The sequence below is a fragment of the Myotis brandtii genome, unplaced genomic scaffold (genome assembly GCF_000412655.1).
Source record: "Myotis brandtii unplaced genomic scaffold, ASM41265v1 scaffold277, whole genome shotgun sequence".
In the NCBI taxonomy this organism is placed as follows: Eukaryota; Metazoa; Chordata; class Mammalia; order Chiroptera; family Vespertilionidae; genus Myotis; species Myotis brandtii.
Window position 1 is genome coordinate 1 of NW_005360548.1, and position 9,047 is coordinate 9,047.

Below are 9,047 nucleotides of genomic sequence, written 5' to 3' on the forward strand. Positions count from 1 at the left end.
GTGACCAAAGGGAGATGCCACAGTGGGTTTGAAATCAGGGACTCCCTGTGATAGAGAGAAGGTGAGTTCTGCTAAGAGAACAGAAGTAACGGGGGTGGGGGGGGCGGCGAGTTCAGGTGTCTCTGCTGTATACAGGCAGGGATGACACCAAGTTGGTAGAAAGGACATGTGCCATGTTAGTAAAGTTGGAGAGAAGGTCCCTCCCTGTTTCTATGGACAGTCAGGCAGGTGGGGAGGAGCCCACACATAGGCCTGTGGCATGTGTTCTTCCTTTTCTTTCTAACTCAGGAAACTACTGGGTTTAGTCAAATTCATTGAAATGGGCAGCGTCTGAGAGAAAGGACAGTGGCTGGTGGATCTCACCATCTGAGAGGATCCCACCCTGTGGTCAAGATGTCATCATGAGGACACACGGATGTGAAACAGGCAGTGAACCAGTCAGATGGTGCAGGGTCACCAGGCCCACCTTGGGAAGGTCTCCGGAGCCACTGGGAGGAATGGGAGCCTCACATTAAAAGAAGGATGTGAGTCACCAGTCAGGGGTGAAGTGAGCATAATAAGGCCCTTGGAGTGGAGGAGAGGCCTTGGCATGACTCACGTTGGTCAGTCACAGTCTGTGTGATTCTGATTGAGTGACTGTATCTACAGGGCAGTGCTCTCTCTGTTAGCTGCACCCTCAGTTTTCCCTGAATGAAACAGGATAAATGGTAAATGGTCTCAGGTTTCCCATGCTGCCTGTGAATGAACCTTGTATCTTTCACAATTTCCTAACCTAAAGCTTGGAATAGAGGGGCTGCCTAACTGTTAACTTGACGGACTCTGTTAGTATTTGTGTCTGTGAGAGAGGATGCCATGGGCAGATCCCTGGTGGACTAAGAGCTTCGAGGAACATCTTCCCTTTCCCTCCCTGGGGAGACCATGTTCCTCTTCCTTCCTATGTCCCCCAGGGCAGTTGGCTAAAGGCCTGGAGACCTTGTCCACATACACCCCACGCATGGTCTCAGGCTAAGGAGCAGGCTCCATCCCTTCCTACATGTGGCTCTTGAGGCTGAGCCCTGGCGGTGACCACCTCATGAGCCTTGTGACTTGGGCACCTGGGAAATTGTTGCTGCCAGTCAGCTGTGCCCACAGATCAACCTCAATCACCCAGAGGCTCCTCAGGTTCCCTGGAGTCACGAGCCCTAGGACAGAGGTCTGGGGAGGGACCACCTGGGTTGAACTTGTCTGTAAGGATCCCAGGGATCCCCCAGGCCAGGCCCTGTATGAGTCCTGCAGGGTTGTTCTCTGGGTCATGGTTGGAAGGGCCCAGTTGCCTGGACTGAGACTGGTCTCCCTCTGCTGAGTCACTCCCATCAGACTGGCCCTTCTCTCTGGATAATGTCTGCAGGGCTGGAATCCGGGAAGGGAACTCTGACCTTAAGAAGTTTGTCTCCACTGTGTGTGTCCTGCACTAAATGCCCAAACTCAACCTGGAAAGTGAGGCAGAGGGGGATGTAAGAGAGTCCAGGCCTGGCAGTCCTGTGTGTGAAGCAGAATATACCCCACCCGACACCCAGAGGTCAGAGGGCAATCACTTACGGTAAACACGGAGCTGTCCAGTTACTCTTTTGCTCTCAGCATCTTTGTCTAAGGCTAGTAGGGTGTAGTATCCTGTGTCCTGCAGGGTGACTTTCTGGAACAGCAGGGATCCATTGGGGTATATTGTCTCTCGATGGCTGTATGCGGGCCCGAGACTAGTTGTTTGAGTGTCTATTACATATGATACAATTTGAAGGTCAACGTCCATTATTTCCCCTTTGTACCACATATAGCCCATTAGATTCCCAGGCAGATTGTGGACACGGAGAAGCACATCCTTCCCTTCGGCACCATTGGGCGGCACTGATTCAATAGTGAGCTGGGCAGTGGTGGGCAGGCTCCAGAGGGTTAAGAGTGAGGCTAGGAGGGAAGAGAGAAATTGATCAAGATTTGGAGCTATGTATTGGGAAGGAGAGATGAGGCTTTGGGTCCTGAGCAGGTCTCTTCACCTCTCAGCCTTGGTCTGAGTATGTGTGTGTCTCCTGTAGTCAAGTTCAGCAGCATGGCCACCAATACTTCAGCACCTCTGATCCTGTTACAGTGGGGCCTTGACTTACGAGTGTCCCGACTAACGAGTTTTTTGAGATATCAGCTGTCTCTCCACAGATTTTTTGTTGACACTAAAGACCTGTGTCTCCACTTTCTGACCTGTCCCTGTTCTGTTTTCCTCATGGCACTTGTGGGTCCCTGACCTCACATCTAGATCTTTCCTTGTTTGTATCCTCTCCACAGGAAGTGAGCTCCATGGGGAAGGGGTTTGTCTGATCTGTTGTACCCCCAGGGTCTGCAGCAGGCTGAAGTGCCTGTGGGTAAATGAATCAGTCCCTGGGGTGCATGTGCCCATTTCTGTGGTTGGTGGTAAAGACAATGCTTAGTACCCCTGGTTCATTTTTTCTTGTGTCACCCTGACACAAATAGATATTATTATAATCAGTTTTCAGAAAGTATTTCAGTGATGAATAACTTGTAAAACTTACCATAATCGAGGTGTTCCTGCGCCTCACGACCTCCAGGATTGTCCTGCTGCGGAGCCCCCTCCCCCACCCTACTCTGCTCCCCTGTCCTCTCTCCTCAGGTCCAAACAGAAGCCCTCTGTCCCCTCTCAGAGCGCTGTGCTCCCAGGAGACCCCACCCAGTCTCTGTCTCCCCTTTTCCTGTCCACACCCAGGGATTGTCCTCTCCTTACCGGTCAGCAGGAGCCCCGGCCAGGGGACGCACCCTCTGTGCACAGGGGCTGAGGGGGACTCCATGCTGTCTGCTGTCTGTTCTGTCCCGTCTTCTGCGAGAAGAGCTTGTCCAGAAGCCTCACAGGCACTGCTCTCCCTACTGGTGGGACCTGCTGAGCCTCCTCCAGGGACCAGATCACTTTCCTGGTCACATGGGCAGGGGGCGGGGTCTGTGCTCAGGTCCCTCCTATGTCCTCCCCTCCTTTCCGCCTCCCCTCTCCCACCTTCCTGGTTACCTTCCATCTAAATGTCAGATCCTGGGAATTGATGAGACAGCTGTTTCCTCAGTGATTCTCCACCCCCACCCCCACCCACATAGGCGCATTTCCTTTTGAGATAAGCTTGAGTCTTGGACATGAAGGTGGGGGTGGGGAAAATTCCCTAGAGCTCAAGTTGAGTGCCCAGTAGCGCCCCCTGGGGCCTCTCTTATTCCTTCTGGACTTCTGTTTCTGAGCAGGAGCCCTGGGGTGACATGAAGAACTCTTGTCACAGGGATGTCAACCCCTTGTTCACCCGATCACCTGTGGACGGTGGTAAAGACGGTGATGCCTACAGGACACTGTAGAAATACTGCTTATCAACTGCCCAGCTAATGTGGATGCCCGCCAGGCTGTGAACTGGGGTTGTGGCAGCCCCACCCCTCTCCTGTGCTCAGGAGTGTCTGCAGATCCTATTCAAAGGCAGATTCTGAGAGCCCTGGCTGGGGAGCTCAGTTGGTTAGAGCTTCCTCCTGATAAGCCAAGGTTGCCTGTTTGATGGCAGCTCAGGGCACCTGCAAGGATCTACCATTAAATGCTTAAATGAATGGAACAGCAAATCAATGTTTCTCTCACACTCCCTTCCTCTCTAAAACCAATCAATTAAAAAACATAAAATAAAAAAAGCCAAAGACAAATGCAGATTCTGACTCAGTAGGTGTGCAGTGGACCAGAGACTCTGCATCTAACAAGCTCTCAGGGGAGGTGGATCTTACTGGCTTGTGGAGCCCATTGTCTTTCTTTTTGTCATTTATCACATATTTATTGAGCTTATTCTGCTCTCCCAGGCAGTATAGCTGGGCATACAGCAGTCCACAAAACACAGATGTGAAAATCCAATGCTTATTAATAAATCCATGCTAGTGTTTCACTTGCCATTTTTTGTAAACATCTAAATTTGTTTGTTTAAAAATTATGAGAGCATCGGAGCACAATTGCAATAACAAGGCTGATGGAGACCCCTTCACCTGAAGGATGACCCCATCACGCCAGCATTGGCCTCTGCTGTGTCCTGGTCTTGGGTCTGTCCCCACCACTCAGATGGCCCCTCTGCTCCCCTAACCTGGGGACTTTTTTCCATTTGTAACACTCAACCCAGCTGGGCACTGGTGAAAGGGGGCAGCCATAGAATTTGGGGAACCAGCTAGTATTGTAAGAAATATGAATCACGCTCTGTTAACCATGATTGTTTTATTCTGATTAAGGAAGGCACATTCTACCCTGGCTGGAGCTGACCTGGAGCAGCGCTTCCTCCCCATTTGGAGCTGCCTGTTACCATGGAAAGATGAACAACTTTGCTGCAGAAACCAGAATCCCAGCCCTTTGGAGATCCCCCAGCCCACTGTGCACACCTGCAGGCCTTTGCACACCTCCAGCCTGCTTACCTGTTAACTGCCCATCAGGCACTCCCTTTGGCTACTTCCCATGTAACCCCACCCCTTGCATATCCCTAAGCCCTTTAAAGACCCTTAGCCTTTTGCATATCTGTAAACTGCTCTTTTGTCTACTTTTCTGTTGTGCTTTTGTTATATAAGCAACTGGCTTATGGGGGGTTGCAGCGCAGATTTCTGTGGCTGACCTGCTGCTCTCCCATGCTGCCGGCAGCATTGGAATAAATGCTCATATATGATTCCACCCTGTCTCTGCTTCATGGGCTCGAGTAGTGACAGGAAGCATGGACCCACTGTTTTTCTGGTTACAGAAGGACCTGCAGTTCCCGGGTGTGAAGGGAGAGGTGTCCAGCATGTCCTGGGAGTAAAGATGTTGATGGAAGGTCATGTGGCTGTGGGCTCCCTGGTCCTCAGGGGACAATTTCAGGGAGACCCTCTCTCATGTCTGTTGGCTGAGACTGTCCATGAGCAAATGGGGAGGTGGGGAAGGTGAGTCTTTCTGGCAAGTTTGCTCCCCTGGGAGAAGGCAGGAAGGAGGGGGCAGGTAGGGAGATGGCAAATCTTTTGAAAGAAACAACTCTCTCCAGTGTGCACAGGAGGAGAGTTCATATCCGAAGGGGTCCTGTCTGGCCTTGTCCTGGGTTCACACAGAGGCCTTGGGCCTCCAGCTTCTAGACAGATGGGTGAGGAGCCCTGTGGTGAGCACTACCTCCTTGATGGCTGAGGCAGGAACCTGGGAGTGCTCGGTTCACAGATCTAGAAGAGGCTGTGGCAGCTGAGGTCTGAGCTGGGGTTGGTGTGATGGGGACACAGGCCACTGGTGGGTGTGATGCCCTTGGGGTTGGCAAAGGTTGGGGTTGAGGTGTTGAGGAGGGTGGGAGGGCAGGGCTGGGAGGTGTTGTAGCTGGGACTGGATGGAGATGTCAAGCGGCTTCCATTCTTCTTTTAAGGGCCCCAGCGTGGATTCTACTGGTATATGGGAGGAGCCGAGTGCCCACAGGAAGTACAGAGCAGGATGCAGGTGGCTGAGATCTCATGATTCCAAACAAACTCTTTTCCTTGGAGGGCTCCACAGGAGTCTGGGAGGTTGGCAGCCCTGTCAGTGGGAGCTGGTGAGGGGGCCCGTGGTGATCGGTGACCCCTGGTGATGAGATGGTGAGATGCAGGCCCAGCAGGTGGAAGCAGCTGGGACTGGAGTCTCCAGAGGTACCTGGCAGGGCTGGACCTTTGGGTGGTTGTGGGGGGACTTGGCAGGTGGGTGTCCTTAGCGGAAAATGGTCCCCTACTGCAGACTCAGGTCAGGCCCGAGGCCCTGGAGTTGAGTCTTCAACCAGTTGAAGATTGGGGCCTGGGCTGGTGTGGTCCCACAGCAGTTTGGGTCTGATCCTTCTTTACTGGGGTGAAGGCTTCTGTTCAGAGAACCCTCAGGGCACAAGGAAAGGACTTCCCCCATTTCTCATCTGGGGCTTCATCGCCAATGGTCTCTGAAGAAGAGCCATCCCTGGTCAAACCTCAGGCTCTTGAGTGCTCTGCACGGTCTCCCTGGCACTGAGGTCTGGGTGCTCCTCTGAGGGTGGAGGCCTTACTGATCTGTGTGCCTGCCCTGAGGACAGGGAACAGCCTCTCTGTTCTCAGAAGAGTGAGCTTGAGGTTCCACACTCTGCTCCTGGTGCGGAGCAGACCAAACCCTCTGACTCTAGTAACCCTCCCAGCATTGGAGAATAGGGCTGGGTTGTGGGATCAGAGCCGTGCATTGGAAAGTGTCTCCAAGCCTAGGTGGCCGCCACATGCCTGCAATGGCAGGCACAGGACCCTCACTTCTGCTGTTGACCTTGACCCTGAGGAGCAGGTCAAAGGGTGGGTGCCTTGGTGCAGGGATGTGGCTTCCAGAAGGTCCCAGGGCTTAGATGAGCCCCAAGTGGGGTGGGCAGGGTTCTGGTGACTGTGGGCTATAAGATGGTACTTAGGACTGACCAGGCAGGTACGTGGCAGACACGGAGACATCAGGGCTCTGCAGTACCCCAAGAACACGGTCGCAAGTAGTTGGCTCTGGGAGATGGGTCAAGAGCTGCCTCCAGTCTTGTGTTTGATATTTAAACAGTCACAACAGTTATAGATAGCCAGCGTTTTCAGGATGGTGGGAAGACATACTGACTGAAAGGCAATCCCTTTCTACGTGGTAAACATGAAGATAATCCACTGGAATGCTCTATTAAGGACAAACAAATAAGTTTGTTTTACCAGTAACTGTGATGCATATACTTCTAGTTCATTATTAATGTCCTTTTGGCAGTTGTGCTCTTAAGGAAATGGTGAAAGCCACCTTCATGTTTTATCTGAAAATGTTGATTTTATGTAGACACTCCTATGATTTTAAGCTTTCAAAGGTTGAGCTAGACCATCTTCTGTGAAGAGTAAAGCGAGTTCTCTGCCCATTTCTGTTACTCATCCCTGTACACAGAGAGTCACACGTTCCCTAAGGGCCTGAAAGCAGCTGAACCCCATAGAAAGAAGAAAGTGTCCAAATGGTGGCAGTCAAGGGGGAGGTCTGCTAGGGTGGCGAGGGAGGTTCTCTCAGGACCTGAGGGAGGCAGGTGGTGTCGGGCTCTGCCATAAGCTTAAGATCAGGACCCAGGAAGTGGGAGTGTGAGGACCTCCCTGACCCTTCCCACCCTCCTCAGGACACCACTGCTGGGCTATCTGTGGGGAACTCAGGCTCCCCTCCCCCTCCCTGCAGTGCAGGACAGGGACCCAGAGCCCCTTCATGTAGAGTGGACCATGAGGAGCCCAGATGAGGGAGGGCAGGTGGACGTGAGGAGAGAGCCTTATTCCTGGAGGTGGGAGCTGTGAGATGAGGGCCGGCAGGAGGCACACAGCCTGCTTAGCGCCTCAGCTGGGTCAGTGCACCAGAGCGTTTCCTCTGCAAAATCCAACCTTTTCCCTGAGAACATTCCATTACTTCCCCCTCAGTGCTCCCAGCTGAGGCCTCAGTCCTTCCCCACTCAGTCCTGCATCAACTCTTTGTCCCCCTCCCCCTCGGGCAGCTCTGTCTGCCCAACTGCCCAGTCCCCCCAGGGCTGCAGAATGGTCATTGCTGCCCCTGACGCCACCAGTGTGGAGGTCCAGTCCTGCCTTCCTGGTCAGCTGTGGGACCAGGCTCTCAGGCTCCATGTCCTGATTACCATCACCTGCCAGGAGGTGGCAGCAGCGGAACAAAGGAGAGATGCAGGGACAATTGTTATCACCCTGTGTGTCTGCAAGTGGACATGTGGGGCAGGAACCCAGGAAATGACAGAACTTCCTGCTAATTTAGACGTCAGGAGTGTATGCCTTGGTAATTTAACAGAGAATGCATGGATATTTTCTTGTTTTGGAGGACATGCCTTTGAGTTTGGAATTACATGCTTCCCTTGGTTGTCACCATTAACCTCCATCCCACCCACTGCAAATTCAGCACCCTGGTTTAGGGTTAGTTTTGGGATGTTGCAGAGACAGCTAGTCCCCGGGCCCCTCTGCATAGAGATGTGTTCTCTGTTGGGAACAGTGCTCCTTCCTGGACAGCAGTGCCCAGCTCCCTGGTCTCCTCCCGACTCCCTGCCTGCCCTGCCCCTTCCCACCCCCATCTCAGCCCTCAGAGCAGACTGTGAGCTGTCTGCCCCAGCCAATCATGTGGGCCATTCACTCTGTTTGCTCCTGTTGACTGCCTGGTGCTGTCCATGACCATGAAGGTTCCCTGAGTGTTGTGTGTGTGTGTGTGTGTGTGTGTGTGTGTGTGTGTGTGTGTGTGCATGAGTGTGTTTGTGTGATGTACCTCTGCACACCTGTGAATCTCAAGGTAAGTGGATTTGAGAGCCATTCAACAAATATTTATTTTAAATGCAAGCATTTATGGTTAGGTCTTCTATATCTATATAACAAAGGCTCATGTTGTAGAAGGAATGACTTACCTTTTTTGCCTTCTACATTAGAATGACACACCCACCCCTCTGCCTGTCCCTTGCAGGTCTTCCCTCTTGAGGGCAGCACATCCCCACTCCAGTCCCATTTATCTCAGCTTGGCCCTAGGGACACAGATCCAGGGGTCTCCATATGAAAAAGCACCGCAGGTAATTTCAAGAACACTGAAAATTTGAGAAACATTTCCCTAAATGGTATAATTTACAGGTTCCACCAGGAGGTCAGATGTGTCCATATTATATTATTGTTAAAGAATTTACCAGGCAACTGGAAAATACACACACAGGAATACTCGGAGATACAGGAAAAACCCATTTGTTTCCAGATGTACTAGTATCGTGACTCAGGGGAATCTGTTTCCAAATCCTGAGCAACCCAATTTGGAGGAAGCTTTCTCTTTATATCCTTTGGTTTCTTTGCCCTTAAATAAGAATCAGACTTCCAGACATTTCACTGGCTTTGCAAAAAGCCCCATGTGTTGGGATGGGGACCATGAGACCACACCTAAAGACCTGGCCTGGTGTCCGGGAGCCCTCAGTTGATGTCCTACTGATGGCCACAGTCTGCCAGCAGAGGCTCGGAGCAGGTGTCCCGTGTGTTTGTGTGTGTGTGTGTGTGTGTGTGTGTGTGTGTGTCTG